Here is a 27,328-nt window from a genome sequence, read left to right on the forward strand (position 1 = left end):
AAACATCAACCAATCCCTTGCCTAACCATGGGATTAATGCAAAAAAAATTGCTGAACAAGAATCGTTCGATCCTTTCGAACTTTTCTTAGAAATGAATGAAGTTTGTGTCTGAGAAGGTTGAGATCAAACCTCCAAAAGAACAAAGGAATTGTTCAAGACCAACAACAACCTGTCTGATCGATTTAAGCATCGAGAAGAACAAAGTCACTACAGTCAATCCAATCCTAGTCCATCACAGTCCACCTAGAGTCTATCTTTTAGGGTCTAGTTTCTTTTCAAGTCTTCATTCAATTCAAATTTGTAAATCTAAGTGTTTTTTTGTACACAAATTTTGTCTTATCAATAAAAAGGGATCAGTTTACGTTCCAATCATGTTTATACTCTTTCCCTATCCTTTCCTGTGAAAGCAAAAAAAACATAAAAAAAAAATTAAAAAAATGATGAAAAAATAAAAAATAATAAAAATTGGCAAAGAAAAATGCATTCATCCTTTCATTTGCTCTGCATCAATCAAAGCTGGGGGCATCCTAAGAAGCACCATCAAAGGGGAATCATGGAAAGGATCCAGCAAAGGGTGCGCAAGACTTCAAACAGTACCGAGGCAAAGCTGATTGAAGGGGTTAGGGCCAGAATGGTTTCTCCGAAAACCCAGGAATGGAAGATGCTCTGACAGAGAGGTGTCTGAATTTTGAGCTTAAAAGCGACAGAATAAAGAAGTTATGTTTGGAATTGGATTGGGTCTGCACGAAGTCACAATGCTATCCATACAATGCTCAAGTTATCTTAGAATCAAGTTGCCTCGAAATTCTTTATGGAGAGGCTGCTTCTAAGCAAGCAAAAGGAAAAACGGGACAAAAGGAACCCCTGGTCAAAAGGAAGCAAAAAAGAAAAAGAAAAAACGGGTCAAAAGGAACCTCTGCACAAAAGAAAGAAATCAAGGACAAAGCTACAAGAAATCAAGTTGTCAAAAAACGGGTCAACTATAAGCTCTCCGTTAAATTCAAGCCCATCAAGGGTAGATGACAAATCATTTCAGCCATAAGGACGAAGACCAAGCGGCTGCTCACATTTTGAAAAAGCAAGTTAAAAGAAGCAATCATTTCCACAAATTGGATGACAACAAACACCTTGAAAATCAAGCGCCAAGCATGGCATAAGTACAAGTGTCCTTATAAACAAGGATCATTTCTCAAAAACAAGGAAAAGGAAGAGTCTCTTTAAAATTCCTTATGGAGAGGAGAACCATTGAGGAAATAAGTTTCAAGTTCAGAGGAAGATAAAGTCCAAGAAAAGGAATCAAATTAACCTCAAGAATTTAAACATGGCGAAGCCACAAACTCAAAGCATAAAAGCTTCTTCAACACTCAAGCGACTCAAGTTACCACCACAATGTGGGTATTCAAAACTCTTTGTGATGAATACAAGTCATATTTCAGTCAACCAGTGGTAAAACCACTACAACAACAAAGTCAGATTTGCCTAAGGTCATCACTATCATACGAGCTCGAGTCAATAAGTTGATTCAACATCATCAAAGTCGGGAATGAATCCCGCAAAGACATCAAGCCGGGAAGAAATCCCGCGAAGAAATCAAGTCAGAAATGAATTCTGCATCAACATCAAGTCGGGAAGGAATCCCGTAAAGACATCCAGTCGGGAATGAATCCCGTAAAGACAGCAAGCCAGGAAGAAATCCTGCGAAGAAATCAAGGCAGCAATGAATTCTGCATCAACATCAAGTCGGGAAGGAATCCCGCAAAGACATCAAGCCGGGAAGAAATCCCGCAAAGAAATCAAGTCAGAAATGAATTCTGTATTAATATCAAGTCGGGAAGGAATCTCGAAGAAATCAAATCGGAAATGAATTCCACAATCAGCATTAAGGCGAAATTGAATTTTGCCCCAATAGCAAGTCGAAAATAAATTTCGCACCAAGACGGAAAGGAATTCCGCGCTAACATCAAGTCGGAGATGAATTCCGCACCAGCCGAGCACGAAGTTCGCATCCTGGAAGGAACTACGAAAGACCTGATTCTCCCCATCCCCCGAAGAGTTCTTGGAGATACGTAGGCAGCCACAAAGGCGCGGTCACAAACATAGGTTTGCATCATAAATAGCATTTTCTCTTTGCCAATATAAAAAAATAAAAAAAAGAGAAGAAAAGAAAAAAGAAAAGCTGGAGTTGAAAACCCGAAAGGGCGGCTTCAGGCAAGAATTGAGCCCGCTAGGCTGAAAACCCGAAAGGGCGGTCTAGGCAAAAGTTAGGGCAAAGAGCCTGCTAGAGTCGAAAAACCCGAAAGGGCGGCTACTAGGCAAAAGTTAAGGCAAAAAGAAAAAAAAGTGCTTTCAAAGGTCTCCTTGGGAATATATAAATCATTTTTTCCAAGAATCACTGAGTTCCTTCGAGTTAAAATTCACTACAAGAAACATTTGAGTCTCCAAATTGAGTCTCTAATGAGTCTCTAAAATCAAGTCTCCATCACCAGTGGTCATTCCACAGCGAGTCACAAAAATCAAGTCATTCTCAAAAGTTCGTTTTGAAAGCATCACTCTTTGAGTCATTCCTTGAAAAAAAAAAGAGAGGGGAAAATGTCAATTCAATCTCCGGGGTTTCTAAAACAACCCTAGAAAATGTCAAACATAATCATTGAGAGGTAATTCTTTAATACCTCGTCTCCACTCGGACCATCGTTTCTTCGATCCTTTCAGACGAGCGATGTCATCCACATTGTTCGTTTCCTCGAGTCATATAAGTGGCTTTGTTGTCTTTGATTCCTCAATCGATTGGACAAGTACAACACCAATGTTTTGAAGTGTCCCATGATCAGCACCATTCTGGGGGCAAGAAGTGGTAAGAACCTTCACCATTCTCCCATCGCAGAAGTAATCACGGAATTTTCTTAGTCTTTCGTTAAGAAGAAATTCTATTTCAGCTAATAAGGGCATCAATTCTCTCAAGCAGGGGGCAAAATCCTCCAAGTCGGATTCAGGGGCAAGTGTTATAAAAAAAAACATACACAACCCAGCGTGGAACCCAACCATCGTCAATCTCTTTTACACAAAACCAGGGTAGAACCCGGTTAATGGTTGACCTTTTTTTTACATAAAACCTAGGGTGAAACTATAACCAATAACCAACCACTTTTCACCCAAAACCAAGCCATTTGATCATTTCGACTTTAGGTGGACCCTTGGTTCTCAAAGAAGAAAACAAAAATAAAACAAATCTCTTTTTCAAGCCCTCATTAGGAGGCAAAACATCTTTTCAAGTCCTCTAAGAGGCAAAACATCTTCAAGCCCTCATTAAGAGGCAAAACATCTTTTCAAGTCCTCTAAGAGGCAAAATCAACTTTTCAAGCCCTCATTAAGAGGCAAAATCATCTTTTCAAGCCCTCATTAAGAGGCAAAATCTCTTTTCCAGCCCTCATTAAGAGGCAAAACATCTTTTTCAAGTCCTCTAAGAGGAAAAACATCTTTTCAAATCCTCAAAGAGGCAAAAACAACTTTAAGTTGCAAACATAAATCCATGCATTTGATCATTTCATTGCATAGAAAAAACCCACGGCGGGGTTTCCTCCTCTGCCCATCCTCAAAATTTGCTCCTTCAGACGACCACTGGCTCTCATAAATCATTTTTATGATAGCCAGTGGGGGGCAACTGTGAATACTCAAATTTTGACCTTGCTACAGGAACTTTGACTTTTCTACAGTGTCAATGCCGGACTGCAAACAGTCCGGCCGGACCGAAGGCCATTTTGGACATTTATTGGAAGTATGTCAATATGGTACTTGAAATGTCCGGAATTTCACGAGGATCGCAGAACCGGTCCCGGAATATTTTTTGGAGGTCCGAAATTCCCGAAAAAGCCTCCGGAACGAAAAAAAAAGAAGAGAAAAAGAGAAAGGCACGCATGCCCGCCCAGTCTAGGCGGCCATGCCCGCCCAGTCTAGGCGGGCATGCCCACCCTCAAGGGCGGGCACGCCCGCCCAGCTAGGGCGGCCATGCCCGCCCAGTCTAGGCGGGCACGCCCGCCCAGCTTGGGCGGCCATGCCCGCCCAGCCCAGGCGGGCAGACGCGCCCAGGGGCGCATTTTTCCTATAAAAAACGGCCCCGGGGCTCCGTTTTGAGACACACAGTCTGTGTTGACGGACCTCTCTTCTCCCTTTACGCTCTTTGCGATTCTTTTATCGCTTTCTGCATTCTTTATTTTATTTTATTCTGCTTTCATTTTTTCTTGCTTTACTAAGTGGCCATTAAAATTCCATTTTAATTAATATTTCCCTTAACGAGGAGCTTAACCTGGAGTTAAGAAGCGGTCGGAGATTAAATCAGGTACATAAATTAGACTACGCTTATTTAATTTTAGCACTTCATGCATGCTTCTTTTCTACTCCTCTTAACTCTATAACTGCATGAATGCATCCATATCATCCACTAGGCAAATAAATTGCCTCAATCAAATAAAGATTAAGCTTAAATGCCCGATTAATTAATAATCGTGGTATTAAAGCGTAAATCTGACATTATTGGCTAAAGAAGCCTAGTTAATCAATAACTATGGTGAAATTGCCTTTATTTCGAACAGTTCTTGGCCTAAGTCCAGTTAATCAATGATTGTGACTAAAAGGTCCTACTTAAACACGTTTTTTTTATGGCAATAAATTGCCTATATTTCAATTTAATTAATCACTTTAGGCAAACAAATTGCTTATAAGTGAAAAGTTAATCTTTTATAGCGACAAATCGCTTAAATCAATAATTTGGATAAAAAGCCTTTAAATAATCACTTTAAGCAAATAAATTGCTTATAAGTGAAAATTAATCTCTTTTATAGCGACAAATCGCTTAAATCAATTTCTTTTGGCTAAAAGCCTTGAACCAACCTTTGGCGACAATTGCCTAAATCAATTCATTTTGGCTAAAAAGCCTTAAATCATTCAATTTTGGCGACAATCGTCTAAATAATCAATCTTTTGGCAATAATAAGCCCAATTAATCTTTGGCGAGCCCAACTTATCTTTTGGCAAGAATAAGCCCAAATCCTTTCTTTAGGCAAAAAGCCTCAAATCAACATTTTGGCACCGAGTGCCTGTGACAATCAATTCTTTGGCAAAAGGCCTAAACAAAAATGCACAAAGCATACACACACTCATGCATAAAGCATCCCATCTAAAGCCCTCTAGAAGAGGCCTATCGAACTACGTCGACTTTGATCTTCCATTCAAACGGAAGTACGTAGGCACGTTAGGGATTTAACCCCGAGCGGCAAGTCGCAATCATTCAAACTCACTTAAACATTCCATCGGTCCAATCATCTTGCAAAGCATTCATTTTTGGTTAGTTTCATCAGCATGACATAGTCTCGGGATCCACCTCAGGTTTGCAGATTATGCCTTAGACATTGGGATAATTAATCTAGTAACTAGGTTAATTAAAATTGGAGTCATTTAGGGTTTTTCCTAGTTTACCCTAAAACAATTAAACAAGGTGGCGACTCATACATTCACGTGCATTTCTTCCCTTAGTCACATGCATTCATATGCCTATGATATTTTGGGGAGGGGTTCACAGGCTTATAAGGGACCCTTGAACCTTGAGTATGGATATACCTAACCACATGTGAAACAAAGAGTTTCGCGTGGGTCGAACGGTACGCATACCCATAGGCCACCCCCAAAAAGGATTAGGAGTGGTTTGCGGTAACAGGGAGGATGCTTTGGCTGTCCGTCGACATAATCAAAGAGACCTGCCGATCAGCGCTACTTGCTATCCAGACTCAGAAGTTTGAACAGAGAGAGAAGAAATTCATTTGAAATTCATTTTTTATGCAATGGAGAAAAAGATTCTCGATCGTGCAAGTAAATCAACAAATTTAAAATGTTTTAATCAACTTTGTCAATTAAGTTCAAATCTCCTCATCTGATATTATCTCGTATTCTTAAAGAAAGAATACTCGATTCATGTCAAGGTATCCTGCAAGACAAAACATGATAAAATAATACCCTAAGGAAGGGCCAGGTTAGTTCATACAACAATTGTAGTCCTCTTCATGTAAAATGATTACATTAACCAGTCCCCAGCAGAGTCGCCAAACTGTGAACCCCTCCCCCAAATATCATAGCATAAGGATGCATGTGACTAAGGGAAGAAATGCACGTGATGTGTGAGTCGCCACCTTGTTTAATTATTTTCGGGTAAACTAGGAAAAAACCCTAAGTTGACTCCAATTTTAATTAACCTAATTACTAGATTAATTAACCCAATGTTAAAGCATGGTCTACAAACCCGAGATGGATCCCGAGACTATGTCATGCTGATAAACTAACCATGAATGAATGCTTGAATGCTTTGCAGGGTGAATGACATGTTTAAAGTGATTTCGACTTGCCGCCCAGGGTGAAATCCCGAACGTGCCTACGTACTTCCGTTTGAATGGAAGATCAAAGTCCACGTAGTTCGATAGGCCTTCTTTGAAGGGCTTTGAATGGGATGCTTTATGCATGAGTGTGTGTATGCTTTGTGCATTTTGTTTAGGCATTATGCCAAAGAATTGATTGTTTTAGGCATTTTGCCAAAAAGTGTTGATTGGACTTATTTGTGTGCCAAAAAAATGTTGATTGGACTTATTTGTTTGCCAAAAAATGAATTAAGGCTTTTAGCTGAAAACATTTTGTGATTTAGGCAGTTTAATTGCCGAAAAATTGATTTTTAAGGCTTTGAGCCAAAATGTGTTGATTTGAAAGCTTTTAGCAAAAAGTGTTGATTTAGGCAAGATGTTGCCAAAATTGATTGATGATTTATTTAGGCAACTGTCGCCAAAATTGAATGATTTAAGGCTTTAAAGCCAAAAAGATGGATTTAGTTTTAAGGCATTTTGCCAAAACTTTGATTTAAGCGTTTTATTGCTAAAAAATGACTGATCTTACTTATTGGCAATTTGTTTACCAAAAGTAATTAATCAAACTGCAATGTAGGCAATTTAATGCCAAAAGAACGTGAATAATTTAGGCTACTTAGTCACAATTATTGATGAACTGGACTTAAGCCGAAAATTGTTCGAAATAAAGGCGATCATACCATAGCCATTGATAGACTAGATATTTTAAGCCAATATTGTCGGATTTAAGCTTTAATACCACGATTATTAATTAACCGGGCATTTAGCTTAATCATACTTTAATTGAGGCAATTTACTTGCCTATATGATGACATGAATGCATTTATGCAGTTGTAGAATTTTTAGGAGTAGAAAAGAAGCATGCATGAAGTGCTAAAATTAAATAGGTAAAGTTTGACTTACGTACCTGATTTAATCGTCGACTGCTTCTTAACTCCAGGTTAAGCTCCTCGTTAAGGGAATTAATTTTAATTTAATTTTAAGTGACCAAGTATCACAACAATAAAATAAAACTAAAATTAAAAAATGCAAGAAAGCAGTAAAGAATCGCAAAGAGCGTAGGGAGAAGGAGCGTCCGTCAACACAGACTGAGTGTGTAAAAACGGAGCACCGGGGCTGCTTTTATAGGGAAAAAACGTGATCCCGGGCGCCCCTGCCCGCCTTCGAGGGCGGGCATGCCCGCCTGGTCTGGGCGGGCGTGTCCGCCCAAGCTGGGCGGGCACGTGTGCCTTTTCCCCTTTTTCTTTTTTTGTTCCGGAGGCTTTTCCGGGAGTTCCGGACCTCCAAAAAATATTCCGAGACCAGTTCCGTGATCCTCGTAATTTTTCGGACATTTTAAGTACCATATTTCGGCTAATAAGGGCATCAATTCTCTCAAGCAGGAGGCAAAATCCTCCAAGTCGGATTCAGGGGCAAGTGTTATAAAAAAAAAAAATACACAACCCAGGGTGGAACCCAACCATCGTCAACCCCTTTTACACAAACCCAGGGTAGAACCCGGCTAATGGTTTACCTTTTTCTTCCATAAAACCTAGGGTGAAACCCCAACCAATAACCAACCATTTTTCAAGCCATTTGATCATTTCGACTTTAGGTGGACCCTTGGTTCTCAAAGAAAAAAACAAAAATAAAAAAAATCTCTTTTCAAGCCCTCATTAAGAGGCAAAACATCTTTTCAAGCCCTCATTAAGAGGCAAAACATCTTTCCAAGTCCTCATTAAGAGGCAAAACATCTTTTCAAGCCCTCATTAAGAGGCAAGACATCTTTTCAAGCCCTCATTAAGAGGCAAAATCTCTTTTCAAGTCCTCTAAGAGGCAAAATCTCTTTTCAAGCCCTCATTAAGAGGCAAAACATCTTTCCAAGTCCTCTAAGAGGCAAAATCTCTTTTCAAGCCCTCATTAAGGGGAAAACATCTTTTTCAAGTCCTCTAAGAGGCAAAATTTCTTTTCAAGCCCTCATTAAGAGGCAAAAACATCTTTAAGTTGCAAACATAAATCCATGCATTTGATCATTTCATTTCAAAGAAAAAAACCAACGGCGGGGTTACCTCCTCTGCCCATCCTCAAAATTTGCTCCTTAAGACGGCCACTGGCTCTCATAAATCATTTTTATGATAGCCAGTGGGGGGCAACTGTGAAAACTCAAATTTTGAGGCTCAAAAAGCTAGTTTTCCCGGCCGCCCTTAAAGGCGGCGGTAGCCTCCGCCGGCGACAGCGGCTGCAGTCGCCTGTGAATACCCATTTTTTGAGGCTCACAAAGCCTGTTTTTCTCGAACTACAGACAGTCCGGCCGGACCGGAGGCCATTTTGGAAGTTCACCGAAAGTATGCCAATATGGTACTTAAAACGTCCGGGACGTCGCGAGGATCACGGAACTGGTCTCGGAATAGTTTTTGGAGGTCCGAAACTCCCGGAAAAGCCTCCGGAGCGAAAAAATAGCAGAACCGCCGGCCCAGCCACCGTGGTCCGGCGGCGAGCGGGCAGCAGAGCTCCGGCAAGCCACTGAACCCCGGCGGCCCGGCCGCCGAAACAGTCCATTTTTGCCTATAAAAGCAGCCCCGGGCCTTCTGTTTTCCGCACTCAGTCTGTGTTGACGGACGCTCCTTCTCCCCTACGCTCTTTGCGATTCTTTACCGCTTTTCTGCATTTTTAGTTTAGCTTTAATTGCTTTCTTGCTTTGTTAAGTGGTCATTAAAATCAAATTAATTAATATTACCTTAACGAGGAGCTTAACCTGGAGTTAAGAAGCAGTCGACGATTAAATCAGGTACACGAACTAAACTCTGCCTATTTAATTTTAGCAGTTCATGCATGCTTCTTTTCTACTCCTAATAATTCTACAATTGCATAAAAGCATTCACGTCAATCATTAGGCAAATAAATTGCCTCAATCAAATATGATTAAGCTTAAATACCCGGTTAATTAATAATCGTGGTATTAATGCTAAATCCGACAATATTGGCTAAAAAGCCTAGTTAATTAATAACTACGGTTTAATTGCCTTTATTTCGAACAGTCCGGCTTAAGTCCAATTAATCAATAATTGTGGCTAAAAAGCCTTAATCAATCACGTTTTGGCAACATATTGCCTACAATTAAATCAACCACATTTTGGCAACAAATTGCCCACAGTTCAATCAATTTTTGGCAAACAAATTGCCTATAAATTAGATTAACCACCTTTTTAGCGACAAATCGCTTAAATCAGAAGCTCTGGCAAAATGCGTTAGAATTAATCAATCTTTTGGCTAAAAGCCTTCAAACAATCATTTTGGCGACAATCGCCTAAATCACATCAAGTTTGGGCAAAAATTGCCTAAATCAATTCATTTTGGCTAAAAGCCTTAAATCAGTCATTTTGGCGACAAACGCCCTAATAATCACTTTTGGCAAACAATTGCCTAAATCTTTTGGCCAAACGCCTTCCAATACCAACTTTTGGCACAAATGCCTTAATCACTTTGGCGACAAATCGCCTAACCAATTTTTGGCAATAAATTTTCTAAATCACATCAATTTTGGCAACAATTGCCTAAATTAATCTTTTTGGATAAAAGCCATTAAAATCAACACTTTTGGCATCAAATGCCTAAAAATCAATTTTCAGGCAGAATGCTATGAATACTCAAATTTTGAGGCTCGAAAAGCCAATTTTCCCGGACTGCAAACAGTCCGGCCGGACCGGAGGCCATTTTGGAAATTTACCGGAAGTATGCAATATGGTACTTAAAACGTCCGAAAAATTACGAGGATCGTAGAACTGGTCCCGGAATATTTTTCGGAGGTCCGAAACTCATGAAAAGTCTTTTTTCCCGGATTGCAAACAGTCCGGCCGGATCGGAGGCCATTTTGGAAATTCACCAGAACTATGCCAATATGGTACTTGAAATGTCCGAAAAATTACGAGGATCGTAGAACTGATCCCGGAATATTTTTTGGAGGTCTGAAACTCATGGAAAAGTCTTTTTTCCCAGACTGCAAAAAGTCCGGCCGGACCGGAGGCCATTTTGGAAGTTCACCAGAACTATGCCAATATGGTACTTAAAATGTCCGGAAAATTACGAGGATCGTAGAACTGGTCCCGGAATATTTTTTAGAGGTCCGGAACTCCCAAAAAAGCCTCCAGAACGAGAAAAAAATCACACGGGCCAGCCCACCCTCAAGGGAGGTCCAGCCCGCCCTGGAGGGCGGGAATGCCCGCCCTCAAGGGGCAGCACGCCCGCCTCCCTGAGGCGGGCACGCCCGCCCTCGAGGGCAGGCAGGACCGCCCTCGGGTCTCTTTTTTCCTATAAAATTGGCCCCAGGGCCTCCGTTTTTACACACTCAGTCTGTGTTGACGGACGCTCCTTCTCCCTACGCTCCTTGCGATTCTTTACTGCTTTCTTGCATTTTTTAATTTTAATTTTATTGCTTTCTTGTTGTGATACTTGGTCACTAAATTAAAATTAATTAAAATTCCCTTAACGAGGAGCTTAACCTGGAGTTAAGAAGTGGCCGTCGATTAAATCAGGTACATGAACTAAACTCTGCGTATTTAATTTAGCACTTCATACATGTTTCTCTTCTACTCCTCCTAATTCTACAACTGCATAAATACATTCACGTCATCTTTAGGCAAGTAAATTGCCTCAATTAAATAAATTTAGGCTAAATGCCCGGTTAACTAATAATCGTGGTATTTAAACCTAAATCCGACAATATTGGCTAAAAAGCCTAGTTAATCAATAACTATGGCGAAATTGCCTTTATTTTGAACAAAGTCCGGCTTAAGTCCAATTAATCAATAATTGTGGTGAAATAGCCTTAATTAAACATGTTTTATTGGCAATAAATTGCCTACATTGCAAATCAATTAATCACTTTTGGCAAATAAATTGCCTATAAGTAGATTAACCATTTTCTTAGCGACAAATCGCTTAAATCAATATTTTGGCTTCAAAGCCTTCAAACAATTGCTTTTGGCAAATAAATTGCCTTTAAGTCAATCAATTTTGGCGACAATCGCCCAATCATAAACTTTTGGCAATCAATTGCCTAAATCAATTTATTTTGGCTAAAAGCCTTCAAATAATCAATTTTGGCGACAATCGCCTAAATCACATCAATTTTTGGCAACAATTGCCTAAATCAACTCTTTTTGGCCAAAAGCCTTAAATCAATCATTTTGGCGACAAACGCCCAATCAATCAATTTTCAGGCAATAAATTGCCTAAATCAACTCTTTTTGGCTAAAAGCCTTAAAATCAATCATTTTGGCGACAATCGCCTAAAATCAATCATTTTGGCCACCGAATTGCCTAAATCAATCTTTTTGGCTAAAAGCCATTAAAATCAACATTTTTGGCATCAAATGCCTAAAAATCAATCAATTCTTTGGCAAAATGCCTAAACAAAATGCACAAAGCATACACACACTCATGCATTAAGCATACCCATTCAAAGCCCTTCAAAGAAGGCCTATCGAACTACGTGGACTTTGATCTTCCATTCAAACGGAAGTATGTAGGCACGTTCGGGATTTCACCCCGAGTGGCAAGTCGAAATCACTTTAAACTCGTCATTCATCCTGCAAAGCATTCAAGGATTCATTCATGGTTAGTTAATCAGCATGACATAGTCTCGGGATCCATCTCGGGTTTGCACACCATGCCTTAAACGTTGGGTTAATTAATCTAGTAATTAGGTTAATTAGAAATGGAGTCAACTTAGGGTTTTTCCTAGTTTACCCTAAAATAATTAAACAAGGTGGCGACTCATACATTCACGTGCATTTCTGCCCTTAGTCACATGCATTCATATGCATATGATATTTCGGGGTAGGGGTTCACAGTTTGGCGACTCTGCTGGGGACTATGCAATCTTTTTGCATAAAGAGGACTACAATTGCTGCATAGACTAACCTGCCCTTCTTTAGGGCATTATTTTACTATGCTTTTGTTTTGCAGGGTACCTTAACATGAATCAAGTATTCTTTCTTTAAGAATACGAGATGAGGAAAATTAGGACTCAATTTGTACAATTTAATTAAGAAAAAAACATTTTTAATTTGTTGATTTATTTGCACGATTGAGAATCTTTTTCTCCATTGCATAGAAAATGAATTTCAAATGAATTTCTTCTCTCTCTGTTCAAACTTCTGAGTCTGGATAGCAAGTAGCGCTGATCGGCAGGTCTCTTTGATTATGTCGACGGACAGCCAAAGCGTCCTCCCTGTTACCACAAACCATCCCTAATCCTTTTGGGGGTGGCCCATGAGTATGCGTACCGTTGGACCCACGCGAAACTCTTTGTTTCACATGTGGTTAGGTATATCCTTACTGTTCAAGGGTCCCTTTATAAGCCAATTCTCTATTTGTGTCATAGCCTATAGAACCTATCCTTTAGGACCATATGCACCCAATGATGCTGAATCATTCCATTAAAATGAATTGTGTTGTGATGTTGTGCTCATTCACACATTCATCCCATACTTCACCAAAAAAATAATATTTTCTCAATTCGGCCCCAAAGGCCCAAAAATTCTCAATTTGGCCCCTAAGGCCCAAGAATTCCCAATTTGGCCCCAAAGGCCCAAAAATTCGCAATTTGGCCACAGAGGCCCAGAAGTTCGCATTTTGGCCCCTAAGGCCCAAAAAATTCTCAATTTGGCCCCGAAGGCCCAAAATTTCTCGATTTGGCCCCAAAGGCCCAGAAATGCCCAATTTGGCCACAAAGGCCCAGAAATTCACCTTTTGACCCCTAAGGCCCACAAAATTTTTTTTTCTTTGAGAATTTAGGGCCTTTCGAAAAGTCGAGGTGTCCAACCCTGAGCACTCTATCTTACATATCACATCCCATTGGGTCCTACCCTAGGTGTCCTAGCATACCAACATTACCCTATCTCACATACCCTATGAAAACACCTTATATAGGATAGTCTAATCATTTTGACTATGTCCTTTTACAGGTACCCGTCCAAAGACCACCTGTACCCGAAACACCAACTGAGCTCTCACCCACAAGTCCAACGACCCCGACTGCACCAATGGCATCACTCACTGACATCTTAAACCTCATCGAACAACTGGAAGCCAGAATGGAGGCTAGAATGAATGAGGCATTGGCTGCCCAAAGGACTGCCCTAATAGCTGAACTAGGCGAGGGTAATAGGAATGGGGCTTCCACCGGGGGAAGTGGACCTACTACCTCTAATCAGGGCCCTGCTGCTGAACCAACAAACCCTGTCCTTAACCTGGATGACATGCCCTCCAGAACTGCTTCTGAGCTGGAAGCTCAGAAAATGAGAGAGAAACTAGAACTCCTGGAAAGGTCAATCACTGCCCTTAAAACACACAAGGAAGTGGTGGACATGGACTCCTTGTCCTTGTTCCCCGAAGCAAGACTGCCGACCAAGTTCAAGATTCCTAACATGGACAAGTTTGATGGAACCACCTGTCCCAAAACGCACCTGAAAATGTATGTGGGTGCCCTCAACCCGCTTGGCCTGAACAGCGAGCTCCTTGCTCAGTTGTTCCAACAATCACTCACCGGTGCTGCTTTGAGGTGGTTTGTTAGCCTGGACCGCTCTAAGATGAAAACATGGGAAGACATCTCTAATGCCTTCAATTCACAGTATCACTATAATATGGAGGTGGATGTCACTCGAAGAGAGCTGGAAACCACTAAACAAAAGAACAATGAGCCCTTCTCCTCGTTCCTTTCGAGGTGGAGAGCCAAAGCTGCTCAAATGATCAACCGACCCTCTGAACAGGAATAAGTTGACATAATAATCAAGAATTTACTGCCTGTCTACCAGTCACAGCTTCAAACACAGTACTTGCCTACGTTCCAATCGCTCATTGCGACTGCAACTAAGGTGGAAGACTTAATCCAGTTGGGTCAACTCAAAGAAGACTCATACAAGAAGCAGAATCATGCTGGACTTTGAAAAACCGTCTATAAGACCTGGTTGACAATGGGTCCATCATCCCCAAGAGCAAACTGAACATTAACCAATCCCTTGCCTAACCATGGGATTAATGCAAAAAAAAAAAATTGCTGAACAAGAATCGTTCGATCCTTTCGAACTTTTCTTAGAAATGAATGAAGTTTGTGTCTGAGAAGGTTGAGATCAAATCTCCAAAAGAACAAAGGAATTGTTCAAGACCAACAACAACCTGTCTGATCGATTTAAGCATCAAGAAGGACAAAGTCACTACAGTCAATCCAATCCTAGTCCGTCACAGTCCACCTAGAGTCTATCTTTTAGGGTCTAGTTTCTTTTCTTTCCATTTTCATTTCCATTCAAGTTTTCATTCAATTCGAATTTGTAAATCTAAGTGTCTTTTGTACACAAATTTTGCCTTATCAATAAAAAGGGATCAGTTTACGTTCCAATCATGTTTATACTCTTTCCCTATCCTTTCCTGTGAAAGCAAAAAAAATCGAAAAAATAAATTGAAAAAATGATGAAAAAAAAAGATAATAAAAATTGGCAAAGAAAAATGCATTCATCCTTTCATTTGCTCTGCATCAGTCAAAGCTGGGGGCATCCTAAGAATCACCATCAAAGGGGAAGTTTTGAAGGGTAATCATGGAAAGGATCCAGCAAAGGGTACGCAAGACTTCAAACAGTACCGAGGCAAAGCCGATTGAAGGGGTTAGGGCCAGAATGGTTTCTCCGAAAACCCAGGAATGGAAGATGCTCCAACAGAGAGGTGTCTGAATTTTGAGCTTAAAAGCGACAGAATAAAGAAGTTATGTTTGGAATTGGATTGGGTCTGCACGAAGTCGCAATGCAATCCATACACTACTCAAGTCATCTCAGAATCAAGTTGCCTCGAAATTCTTTATGGAGAGGCTGCTTCTAAGCAAGCAAAAGGAAAAATGGGTCAAAAGGAACTTCTGCACAAAAGAAAGAAATCAAGGACAAAGCTACAGGAAATCAAGTTGTCAAAAACGGGTCAACTGCAAGCTCTCCATTAAATTCAAGCCCATCAAGGGTAGAGGACAAATCATTTTAGCCATAAGGACAAAGACCAAGCGGCTGCTCACATTTAAAAAAAAAACAAGTTAAAAGAAGCAGTCATTTCCACAAATTGGATGACAACAAACACCTTGAAAATCAAGCGCCAAGCACGGCACAAGTACGAGTGTCCTTATAAACAAGGATCATTTCTCAAAACAAGGAAAAGGAAGAGTCTCCTCAAAATTCCTTATGGAGAGGAGAACCATTGAGGAAATAAGTTTCAAATTCAGAGGAAGATAGAGTTCAAGAAAAGGAATCAAATTAACCTCAAGAATTCAAACATGGCGAAGCCACAAACTCAAAGCATAAAAGCTTCTTCAACACTCAAGCCACTCAAGTTACCACCACAATGTGGGTATTCAAAACTCTTTGTGATGAATACAAGTCATATTTCAGTCAACCAGTGGTAAAACCACTACAACAACGAAGTCAGGTTTGCCTAGGGTCATCACTATCATACGAGCTCGAGTCAATAAGTTGATTCAACATCATCAAAGTCGGGAATGAATCCCGTAAAGATATCAAGTCGGGAAGGAATCCCGCAAAGACATCAAGCCGGGAAGAAATCCCGTGAAGAAATCAAGTCAGAAATGAATTCTGCATTAATATCAAGTCGGGAAGGAATCTCGAAGAAATCAAATCGGAAATGAATTCCACAATCAGCAGTAAGGCGGAATTGAATTTTGCCCCAACAGCAAGTCGGAAATAAATTCCGCACCAAGACGGAAAGGAATTCCGCACTAACATCAAGTCGGAGATGAATTCCGCACCAGCCGAGCACGAAGTTCGCATCCTGGAAGGAACTACGAAAGACCTGATTCTCCCCATCCCCCGAAGAGTTCTTGGAGATACGTAGGCAGCCACAAAGGCGCGGTCACAAACATAAGTTTGCATCATAAATAGCATTTTCTCTTTGCCAATATAAAAAATAAAAATAAATAAAAAAAAGAGAAGAAAAGAAAAGTAAAAGCTGGAGGTGAAAACCCGAAAGGGCGGCTTCAGGCAAGAATTGAGCTCGCTAGGCTGAAAACCCGAAAGGGCGGTCTAGGCAAAAGTTAGGGCGAAGAGCCTGCTAGAGTTGAAAACCCGAAAGGGCGGCTACTAGGCAAAAGTTAAGGCAAAAAAAAAAAAAAAAAAAAATCCCTTTCAAAGGTCTCCTTGGGAGTATATAAATCATTTTTTCTAGGAATCACTGAGTTCCTTCGAGTCAAAATTCACTACAAGAAAAATTTGAGTCTCTAAATCGAGTCTCCAATGAGTCTCAAGAATCGAGTCTCCATCACCAGTGGTCATTCCACAACGAGTCACAAAAATCGAGTCATTCTCAAAAGTTCATTTTGAGAGCGTCACTCTTTGAGTCATTCCTCGAAAAAAAGAGAGAGAGGAAAATGTCAATTCACTCCCTGGGGTTTCCAAAACAACCCTAAAAAAAAATATCAAACATAATCGTTGAGAGGTAATTCTTTAATACCTCGTCTCCACTCGGACCATCGTTTCTTCGATCCTTTCAGACGAGCGATGTCATCCACATTGTCCGTTTCCTCGAGTCATATAAGTGGCTTTGTTCTCTTTGATTCCTCAATCGATTAGACAAGTACAACACCAATGTCTTGAAGTATTCCATGGTCAGCGCCATTCTGGGGGCAAGAAGTGATAAGAACCTTCACCATTCTCCCATCACAGAAGTAATCACGGAATTTTTAGTCTTTCATTAAGAAGAAATTCTATTTCAGCTAATAAGGGCATCAATTCTCTCAAGTAGGGGGGCAAAATCCTCCAAGCCGGATTCAGGGGCAAGTGTTATAAAAAAAAAACATACACAACCCAGGGTGAAACCCAACCATCGTCAATCTCTGTTACACAAACCCAGGGTAGAACCCGGTTAATGGTTAACCTTTTTTACATAAAACCTAGGGTGAAACCCTAACCAATAACCAACCATTTTTCACCCAAAACCAAGCCATTTGATCATCTCGACTTTAGGTGGACCCTTGGTTCTCAAAGAAAAAAACACAAAAATAAAACAAATCTCTTTTCAAGCCCTCATTAAGAGGCAAAACATCTTTTCAAGCCCTCATTAAGAGGCAAAACATCTTTTCAAGTCCTCTAAGAGGCAAAATCTCTTTTCAAGCCCTCATTGAGAGGCAAAACATCCTTTCAAGTCCTCTAAGAGGCAAAATCTCTTTTCAAGCCCTCATTAAGAGGCAAAACATCTTTTCAAGTCCTCTAAGAGGCAAAATCTCTTTTCAAGCCCTCATTAAGAGGCAAAACATCTTTTCAAGTCCTCTAAGAGGCAAAATCTCTTTTCAAGTCCTCAAAGAGGCAAAAGCATCTTTAAGTTGCAAACATAAATCCATGCATTTGATCATTTCATTTCAAAGAAAAAAAAAGCAACGGCGGGGTTTCCTCCTCTGCCCATCCTCAAAATTTGCTCCTTCAGACAGCCACTGGCTCTCATAAATCATTTTTATGATAGCCAATGGGGGGCAACTGTGAATACTCAAATTTTGAGGCTCGAAAAGCCAATTTTCCCGGACTGCAAACAGTCCGGCCGAACCGGAGGCCATTTTGGAAATTTATCGGAAGTATGTAATATGGTACTTAAAACGTCCGAAAAATTACGAGGATCGTAGAACTGGTCCCGGAATATTTTTCGGAGGTCCGAAACTCATGAAAAGTCTTTTTTCCCGGACTGCAAATAGTCCGGCCGGACCGGAGGCCATTTTGGAAGTTCACCAGAACTATGCCAATATGGTACTTGAAATGTCCGAAAAATTACGAGGATCGTAGAACTGGTCCCGGAATATTTTTTGGAGGTCCGAAACTCATGGAAAAGTCTTTTTTCCCGGACTGCAAACAGTCCGGCCGGACCGGAGGCCATTTTGGAAGTTCACCAGAACTATGCCAATATGATATTTGAAATGTCCGGAAAATTACGAGGATCATAGAAATGGTCCCGGAATATTTTTTGGAGGTCCGGAACTCCCAAAAAAGCCTCCGGAACGAGAAAAAAATCACACGGGCCAGCCCACCCTCAAGGGCGGTCCAGCCCGCCCTCAAGGGACAGCACGCCCGCCCTCAAGGGAGGGCATGCCCGCCCCCCTGAGGCGGGCAGGCCCGCCCTCGAGGGCGGGCAGGATCGCCCTCGGGTCTCTTTTTTCCTATAAAATTGGCCCCGGGGCCTCCGTTTTTACACACTCAGTCTGTGTTGACGGACGCTCCTTCTCCCTACGCTCCTTGCGATTCTTTACTGCTTTCTTGCATTTTTTAATTTTAATTTTATTGCTTTCTTGTTGTGATACTTGGTCACTAAATTAAAATTAATTAAAATTCCCTTAACGAGGAGCTTAACCTGGAGTTAAGAAGTGGCCGTCGATTAAATCAGGTACATGAACTAAACTCTGCGTATTTAATTTAGCACTTCATACATGTTTCTCTTCTACTCCTCCTAATTCTACAACTGCATAAATGCATTCACGTCATCTTTAGGCAAGTAAATTGCCTCAATTAAATAAATTTAGGCTAAATGTCCGGTTAATTAATAATCGTGGTATTTAAACCTAAATCCGACAATATTGGCTAAAAAGCCTAGTTAATCAATAACTATGGCAAAATTGCTTTTATTTCGAACAAAGTCCGGCTTAAGTCCAATTAATCAATAATTGTGGCGAAATAGCCTTAATTAAACATGTTTTCTTGGCAATAAATTGCCTACATTGCAAATCAATTAATCACTTTTAGCAAATAAATTGCCTATAAGTAGATTAACCATTTTCTTAGCGACAAATCGCTTAAATCAATATTTTGGCTTCAAAGCCTTCAAACAATTGCTTTTGGCAAATAAATTGCCTTTAAGTCAATCAATTTTGGCGACAATCGCCCAATCATCAACTTTTGGCAATCAATTGCCTAAATCAATTTATTTTGGCTAAAAGCCTTCAAATAATCAATTTTGGCGACAATCGCCTAAATTACATCAATTTTTGGCAACAATTGCCTAAATCAACTCTTTTTGGCCAAAAGCCTTAAATCAATCATTTTGGCGACAAACGCCCAATCAATCAATTTTCAGGCAATAAATTGCCTAAATCAACTCTTTTTGGCTAAAAGCCTTAAAATCAATCATTTTGGCGACAATCGCCTAAAATCAATCATTTTGGCAACCAAATTGCCTAAATCAATCTTTTTGGCTAAAAGCCATTAAAATCAACATTTTTGGCATCAAATGCCTAAAAATCAATCAATTCTTTGGCAAAATGCCTAAACAAAATGCACAAAGCATACACACACTCATGCATTAAGCATACCCATTCAAAGAAGGCCTATCGAACTACGTGGACTTTGATCTTCCATTCAAACGGAAGTACGTAGGCACGTTCGGGATTTCACCCCGAGTGGCAAGTCGAAATCACTTTAAACTCGTCATTCATCCTGCAAAGCATTCAAGCATTCATTCATGGTTAGTTAATCAGCATGACATAGTCTCGGGATCCATCTCGGGTTTGCACACCATGCCTTAAACGTTGGGTTAATTAATCTAGTAATTAGGTTAATTAGAAATGGAGTCAACTTAGGGTTTTTCCTAGTTTACCCTAAAATAATTAAACAAGGTGGCGACTCATACATTCACGTGCATTTCAGCCCTTAGTCACATGCATTCATATGCATATGATATTTCGAGGTAGGGGTTCACAAATGCCTAAACAAAATGCACAAAGCATATACACACTGATGCATAAAGCATACCCATTCAAAGCCCTTCAAAGAAGGCCTACCGAACTACGTTGACTTTGATCTTCCATTCAAATGGAAGTACGTAGGCACGTTAGGGATTTAACCCCGAGCGGCAAGTCGAAATCACATAAACATTTTCATGGATCCAATTATTTCATTTTACCATGCAAAGCATTCATTCATTGGTTAGTTTATCAGCATGACATAGTCTCGGGATCCACCTCGGGTGCGTAGATCATGCCTTAAACATTGGGTTAGTTAATCTAGCAATTAGGTTAATTAAAATTGGAGTCACTTAGGGTTTTTCCTAGTTTATCCTAAAATAATTAAACAAGGTGGCAACTCATACATTCACGTGCATTTCTGCCCTTAGTCATATGCATCTTTATGCCTGATATTTGGGGGAGGGGTTCACAGTACTCATATAGGTTCATGCATACATAAAGGAGTTACATTTGTTATTTTTGTCTGATTTGTGCAGATAATAAAATAGTCACCCCATTCTTTGTCATTCCCAAATGTAAGCTTTTATCTTTACAGAATAAGTCATTTCCTTTTGTGAGCTTTCATTTATTAACCCGAGGGCAGGAGGCCCAAATAACTAACACACCAAATGATTTCGAAAGAAAAGATTTGTTGTCTTTTGTTGATTCATGTGTGCAGAGAGCCGGAATTAATAAAGACAGAGTCATCGGGATCATTAATTAAAAGGAAAGCAGATACATTAAATAAAAGCTCATGGCCTGAGCATAGAAGAGATAAAAAAGCAACAAACAACAGTTTATTCTAGTGGGGCCTATTAGCAGAGGCCAATCTTCACTGAGCATGACATCATCATAGGGTAAAGAACCAGTTGACATATGCAGGTGTCACGGTGTCCTGCATCGTTCCTTCATCTAAATACATGGTGTCTCGATTTTGCCAACGGTCAGCCAAATTGATCAACAGATGCGGTGTTATCAGACCACTCTCAAAGTTACGGATTCTGGGAACACGCTGTATCATCCCATACTGACGACTGATCCTATCTGGGAAATAGGCCATGGAACGGTCTAGACTGGCATACAACACATAATTGAGGTTCATACTTCCAGTTGTGACTAGTCTGATCCTCCACCAAGGACAAGTCCACCGAATTGTAGGATTATCCCCAAAATTGAAGCGTCTCCGAGACCGAGATTGAAAGTTGGCAGGCCCATAGGTTGGAATTAAGCGAGCTGGGACTGGAGGAATCAGGCTTAACTTGTCCAGAGCCCAGGCTTGCAATAGCAGTGGACAACCGCGATGATAAACATTGAAGTTAGTGACGTGAAGGGTGATATCCCTAACCCAACACATCGTTTCTCCCATGATCATCATGAAGACAGTATGATAGTACATTTGCATGTCACGAACAACGGTCAGAAGTTGGAAATCTCCAATTCCGGGCTGGCGATTCTTCATGGCATACATATTCAATAGCAAGAAGCAGCAAGCTCGAATCCAAGAGAGATCTAGATCCGTGTTTATACCATCAGGGAGGTAAATCGGACATAGGGCCACAATCTCAGCTAGATCATACCTAGGACCTGGGGGTAAAGCCGGAGTTTCATCTTGTTCGGGATGATGATCCATCACGGCACACATCTCCTCATAGGTCAGAGTTACTTCAGAGTCTTCAAACCGGAAAACCATGGTGTTAGGATTAAAATGAGTAACGAGCCAAGACAAGAAGCCGTGGTCGGGTTTTAAGTCTTTGAAATATTTCAGCCAAACGAGTTGGTTCATAGGAGGAATTTGCCATAGGTCGTCCGGGATGGATTGGACGAAAGATGAGACTTGGTTTCTGAAGGCCATGGAAAAAGGTTATTTAAGAATCGGATCTGCTTTGAATGCTGGAAGTGAAGAAGATGTAAAGAGAAGCTTTTATTTATAGAAGTGTAAAGGGACCGATGAACGGAGGATCATCATTACTCGACTTGATATCCACTGTCAATGGTAGTTGGAAAGGTACTCATGTATAGACTGCTCGGGTGGGTGAGCACTTAAACCCGCATTAATCAATAAGAAGGACGGTTTGTACAATAAGGAGGTTGAGTTTTTATGACCGCATTAACCGCCCTGTCAGGTAAGTACTACGACCCACTTCTGCTTACGAATTGATTTTTTGTCATATTTCATTTCAAAGTTCATTATTTTATTCTTTATTTATTTTATTTCATTTCATTCATTTTACTTACAATAAATCAGTCCATTGACCGCTAACAAGGTGGACCACTTTTGTAAATAAAGGGGACACCGCTATTTTGTGTTTTTGTGTTTGTGTTTTGTTTTTGCAGGAATAAGACCTCACAGTTGTAAAACATAAACACATATGACAATGTAATAAAAGTAAAATATTGTAAAAATATAAATGATATCATAAAAATAGTACAACTGTACAACCATCCTAAAAAACTACTAAATGTTCAAAATGTTCCAAAATGGCTGAGACATGGGGGCAGGGCTATCGTCGCCTACGGCTCGGACCAGCAGCCGACTGAGGGGGTGGAGATGGTGGTGCGTCATTGGAAGAGCCGTTATCGTCCTCATCAGAGGAGTCTAAGGGGATCCCCTCTACCTCCAACCTTGTCCGGAGCCGGTCCACCTCCGCCTGGAGTCAACTCACAGCACTAGACTGGCGAGACTGATGCCTGTGAATACTCAAATTTTGAGGCTCAAAAAGCCAGTTTTCCCGGCTGCGGCGGTGGAGGCCGCCCTTAAAGCCAGTTTTCCCGACAGCGGCTGCAGGCGCCTGTGAATACCCATTTTTTTGAGGCTCACAGAGCCAATTTTCCCGGACTGCAAACAGTCCGACCGGACCAAAGACCATTTTGGAAGTTCACCAAAAGTATGCCAATATGGTACTTGAAATGTCTAGAAAATTATGAGGATCGCGAAACTGGTCCCGGAATATTTTTTGGAGGTCCGGAACTCTCGAAAAAGCCTCCGGAACGAAAAAAAGCACACGGGTCAATGTGCGGCAGGCATGCCCGCCCCTTAAGGGCGGTCCAGCCCGCCCTCAAGGGCGGTCCAGCCCGCCCCCAAGGGGCAGCACGCCCGCCCTCAAGGGCGGGCATGCCCGCCCCCAAGGGGCAGGCAGGACCGCCCTCGAGGGCGGGCAGGACTGCCCTCGGGTCTCCTTTTTTCCTATAAAATTGGCCCCGGGGCCTCCGTTTTTACTCACTCAGTCTGTGTTGACGGACGCTCCTTCTCCCCTACGCTCCTTGCGATTCTTTACTACTTTTCTGGATTTTAGTTTAGCTTTAATTGCTTTCTTGCTTTGTTAAGTGGTCATTAAAATCAAATTAATTAATATTACCTTAACGAGGAGCTTAACCTGGAGTTAAGAAGCGGTCGACGATTAAATCAGGTACATGAACTAGACTCTGCCTATTTAATTTTAGCACTTCATGCATACTTCTCTTCTACTCCTAATAATTCTACAATTGCATAAAAAGCATTCACGTCAATCATTAGGCAAATAAACTGCCTCAATTAAATAAATTTAGGCCGAACGCCCGGTTAATCAATAATCGTGGTGATAAGCTTAAATCCGACAATATTGGCTTAAAATACCTAGTTAATTAATAACTACGGTGTATTTGCCTATTTCGAACAGTTCGGTTAAAAGTCTAATTAATCAATAATTGTGGCTAAAGACCTTAATAAATCACGTTTTTTTTTGGCAACAAATTGCCTACAGTTTAATCAATCACATTGTTGGCAACAAATCGCCTATGGTTTAATCAATCACTTTTGGCAAACAAATTGCCTATAAGTAAGATTAACCATTTTTTAGCGACAAATTGCTTAAATCACTCTTTTTGGCTAAAAGCCTTAAAATCAATCAATTTTTGGCGACAATCGCCCAATCATCAGCTTTTGGCACACAGATTGCCTAAATCAACTTTTTTTGGCTAAAAGCCTTAAAATAATCAATTTTGGCGACAATCGCCTAAATCACATCAATTTTTGGCAACAATTGCCTAAATCAATCCATTTTGGCAACAATCGCCCAATCAACATTTTTTGGCAATCAAATTGCCTAAACACTCTTTTTGGCTAAAAGCCTTAAAATCAATCATTTTGGCGACAATCGCCTAAAATCAATCATTTTGGCAATCAAATTGCCTAAATCACTCTTTTTGGCTAAAAGCCTTAAAATCGATCATTTTAGGCGACAATCGCCTAAAATCAATCATTTTGGCAATCAAATTGCCTAAATCAATCTTTTTGGCTAGAAGCCTTAAATTAGTCAATTTTTGGCAATAAAATTGCCCAATCAACATTTTGGCAACAAACGCCGAATCAAATCAATCAATTCTTTGGCAAAATGCCTAAACAAAATGCACGAAGCATACACACACTCATGCATTAAGCATACCCATTCAAAGCCCTTCAAAGAAGGCCTATCGAACTACGTTGACTTTGATCTTCCATTCAAACGGAAGTACGTAGGCACGTTTGGGATTTAACCCCGAGCGGCAAGTCGAAATCACTTTTAATTGGTCCAATTACATCATTTTACCCTGCAAAGCATTCATTTTTAGGTTAGTTCATCAACATGACATAGTCTCGGGATCCACCTCGGGTTCGCAGACCATGCTTTTAATATTGGGATAATTAATCTAGTAATTAGGTTAATTAAAATCGGAGTCACTTAGGGTTTTTTCCTAGTTTACCCTAAAATAATTAAACAAGGTGGCGACTCATACACTCACGTGCATTTTTGCCCTTAGTCACATGCATTCATATGCAATGATGTTTGGGGAGGGGTTCACAATGCCTCCGTAGCCTCCCGATCTCCAGGTCTTGTAAAAACAGAGATATGTAAGAGAAGGTAAGCAAAGAATGAAGAAGAATGCAAAAACACATGAAGATCAGGCATACCGTCTCATGGCGCTCGGAGTAGAACTGGGCGATGTAAGACCGAGCGAAGCTGAATCTCTGGCAAACCCCCAAGTATCTCTGAGCAGGCACCTGCAAACATTGGAAGACGTTCTATAAGGACTCATTCAGGTAAAGTACCCTTGACTTTGTAAATACAGTTTATTACTTACGTGTGTGGCATGCTCAGGATCCAGCTGCAGCAATGGAGGAGCCCGTCTGAGGTCAGCAGGAATAGTGATGCCCGACCCCAGACCCAAATCAGGATCCAGCACCACCTCCATGCCAAGTGGGAATGGTACATCGCCCGGTATAATCCCTGCAGGTCTAGCGGGAGCAACCGCAGCCCCTACCTCAGCCGCTGCCTCTGCTCTGTAATGGGCTGTAGTCTTGTGTGTCTTCCGCTCCTGCAACAAGTCACAGAGGAAGAAATGATATCAGTGGGTTAAAATAGTGAAAAAGTGATGAAGATAAATGAGACTGAAGATAAGAAAGTTACCTGGGTATACTCGAGGATCTCGGGAAGCCGCGCCTGCATCCGAGAAGAGAAATAGGCAGGGAAATCGCCAGCGGACAGGAAATCGTTAGCTGAGAAGCCCCTATACTCCACCTCCAGATCCTCCCGGGTCAAGCCCTCCAAAAGGCACATGTGACGAGGAGGAGCATGAGGCACCCAATCAGCCCAGTACCCCCGCATCAGGAACCTTGATCGGGTGTGCAGCTCTGCCACCTCGCGGCCCGGATAAGTCCTCCAGGCATCGCAGTCCCACGGAGTCAGAAACAGCTGCAAAAGAATAAAAGAATTAGTGGTCATGTAGTATAAAAGAAGGAAGAAAGCTAAGCTAAATGTTCAGAGATTTTTTGTACTTACGTCAGACAGCTCCCGGTCGTTAAGGAAGCTCCTCCAGTACTCGGGGTCCTCGCCACTGGCATAAGTATGGTGATAATGGGCCAGATAACGAGGAATCCGTCTAGACTCGGTAGGAGTATCACTGCTCGGACCGCCTGGGTAGATACGGTACTCATAAGCCCATTCTTGCAGTAAACATTACAGTGATGTCAGTGTACAGTTGGACAGTTGAAAATGACAAAGAAGAAGGTGAAGAGTGAAAGACTATTACCTCCAGAGGCCGAATAAATAGCCAATTTGACTCATCGCTACCACGGGTCTAGACATCTAGACCGTGATAGAGATGAGCCAAAGCTAAGGTGGCCCAGTCGAAGGACCCGACCTGACTCAAGTCCCTCAGGCATGCTAGCACCGCCGGGTCTCCCTTATTTTGGGAGGTGCATAGTAGCTGGGATGATATGATGTAGAAGAGGAAGGATCGAGCAGCCTGGTCCCTCTCCTCCCGAGTATATGCGGGTGCAGCAGGTCGGGCCTCCACTGGCAACTCCCTCCAAGTCGCCAGCCTGGTCCTGATCCTCTCGGCCCAGAACCGATAGACTACCTCGTACGACCCGCATCCCTGCGCAGTGTACCTAGTCTGTGTGGTCACACCGAGCAGAGAGCGGACTAGCTGAGCTCCTAAAGTAGCCGTCTGGTACCGAGCATCCAGTGGGGGAACCAGACCGGTAAAGCGGAGGCTGGTAATGGCAGCATAATCGACCGGCGTCAGGGTCATCTCGCCGAACCCAAAAACAAAAGTATGAGTGCAGTCATTCCACCGCTCCATCAACGCGTATCTCATAGCGGGCGGAAAATGGGGCTGTGTGCGGCGAAGCCCTGCAGCATAATCTTCAAAGCCTGCAACGATAACCCGAGCTCACATAGGCGGGTCTAGCAAGTCCCAGAACGCAGACGTATCAGTGGCTGATCCACCCGAGCGGGCCTTACCCAGATCAACCTGTGTAAGAAAAATATTCAATTTAAATAAATATTGTACTAACAATTATTCATTTTTATTCTATGGCAGGAAAAATTAAAAATCCAAATCTCGGGTAGAACTGTAGCCGCGTCACGCAACTACACAGCCGCGTCAGGCGTCTACATAGTTGCGTCACGCAACTTTGCCCAAGTTTCGCACCCTGAAGCACAGCTGCGTCACGCACCTCAGAGCCCGCACCACGCAACTCAGCAGCTGCGTCATGCAACTGTTCAAAGTTTGGCATCCTAAGAACAGATGCGCCACGCACCTCCACAGCCGCGCCACGCATCTCAACAGTTGCGTCACGCGACTGCTCAAGGCTTTGCCTCGTTGACGAACAGTCGCGTCACGGAACTGTTCTTCCAAAGAACAGTTGCGTGACGCAACTGTCGCAGGTACGCAGAAGTTCAA

Source organism: Jatropha curcas, chromosome 9, assembly GCF_041381405.1.
Source record: "Jatropha curcas cultivar XTBG-Jc1 chromosome 9, XTBG_Jcur_1.0, whole genome shotgun sequence".
Lineage (NCBI taxonomy): Eukaryota > Viridiplantae > Streptophyta > Magnoliopsida > Malpighiales > Euphorbiaceae > Jatropha > Jatropha curcas.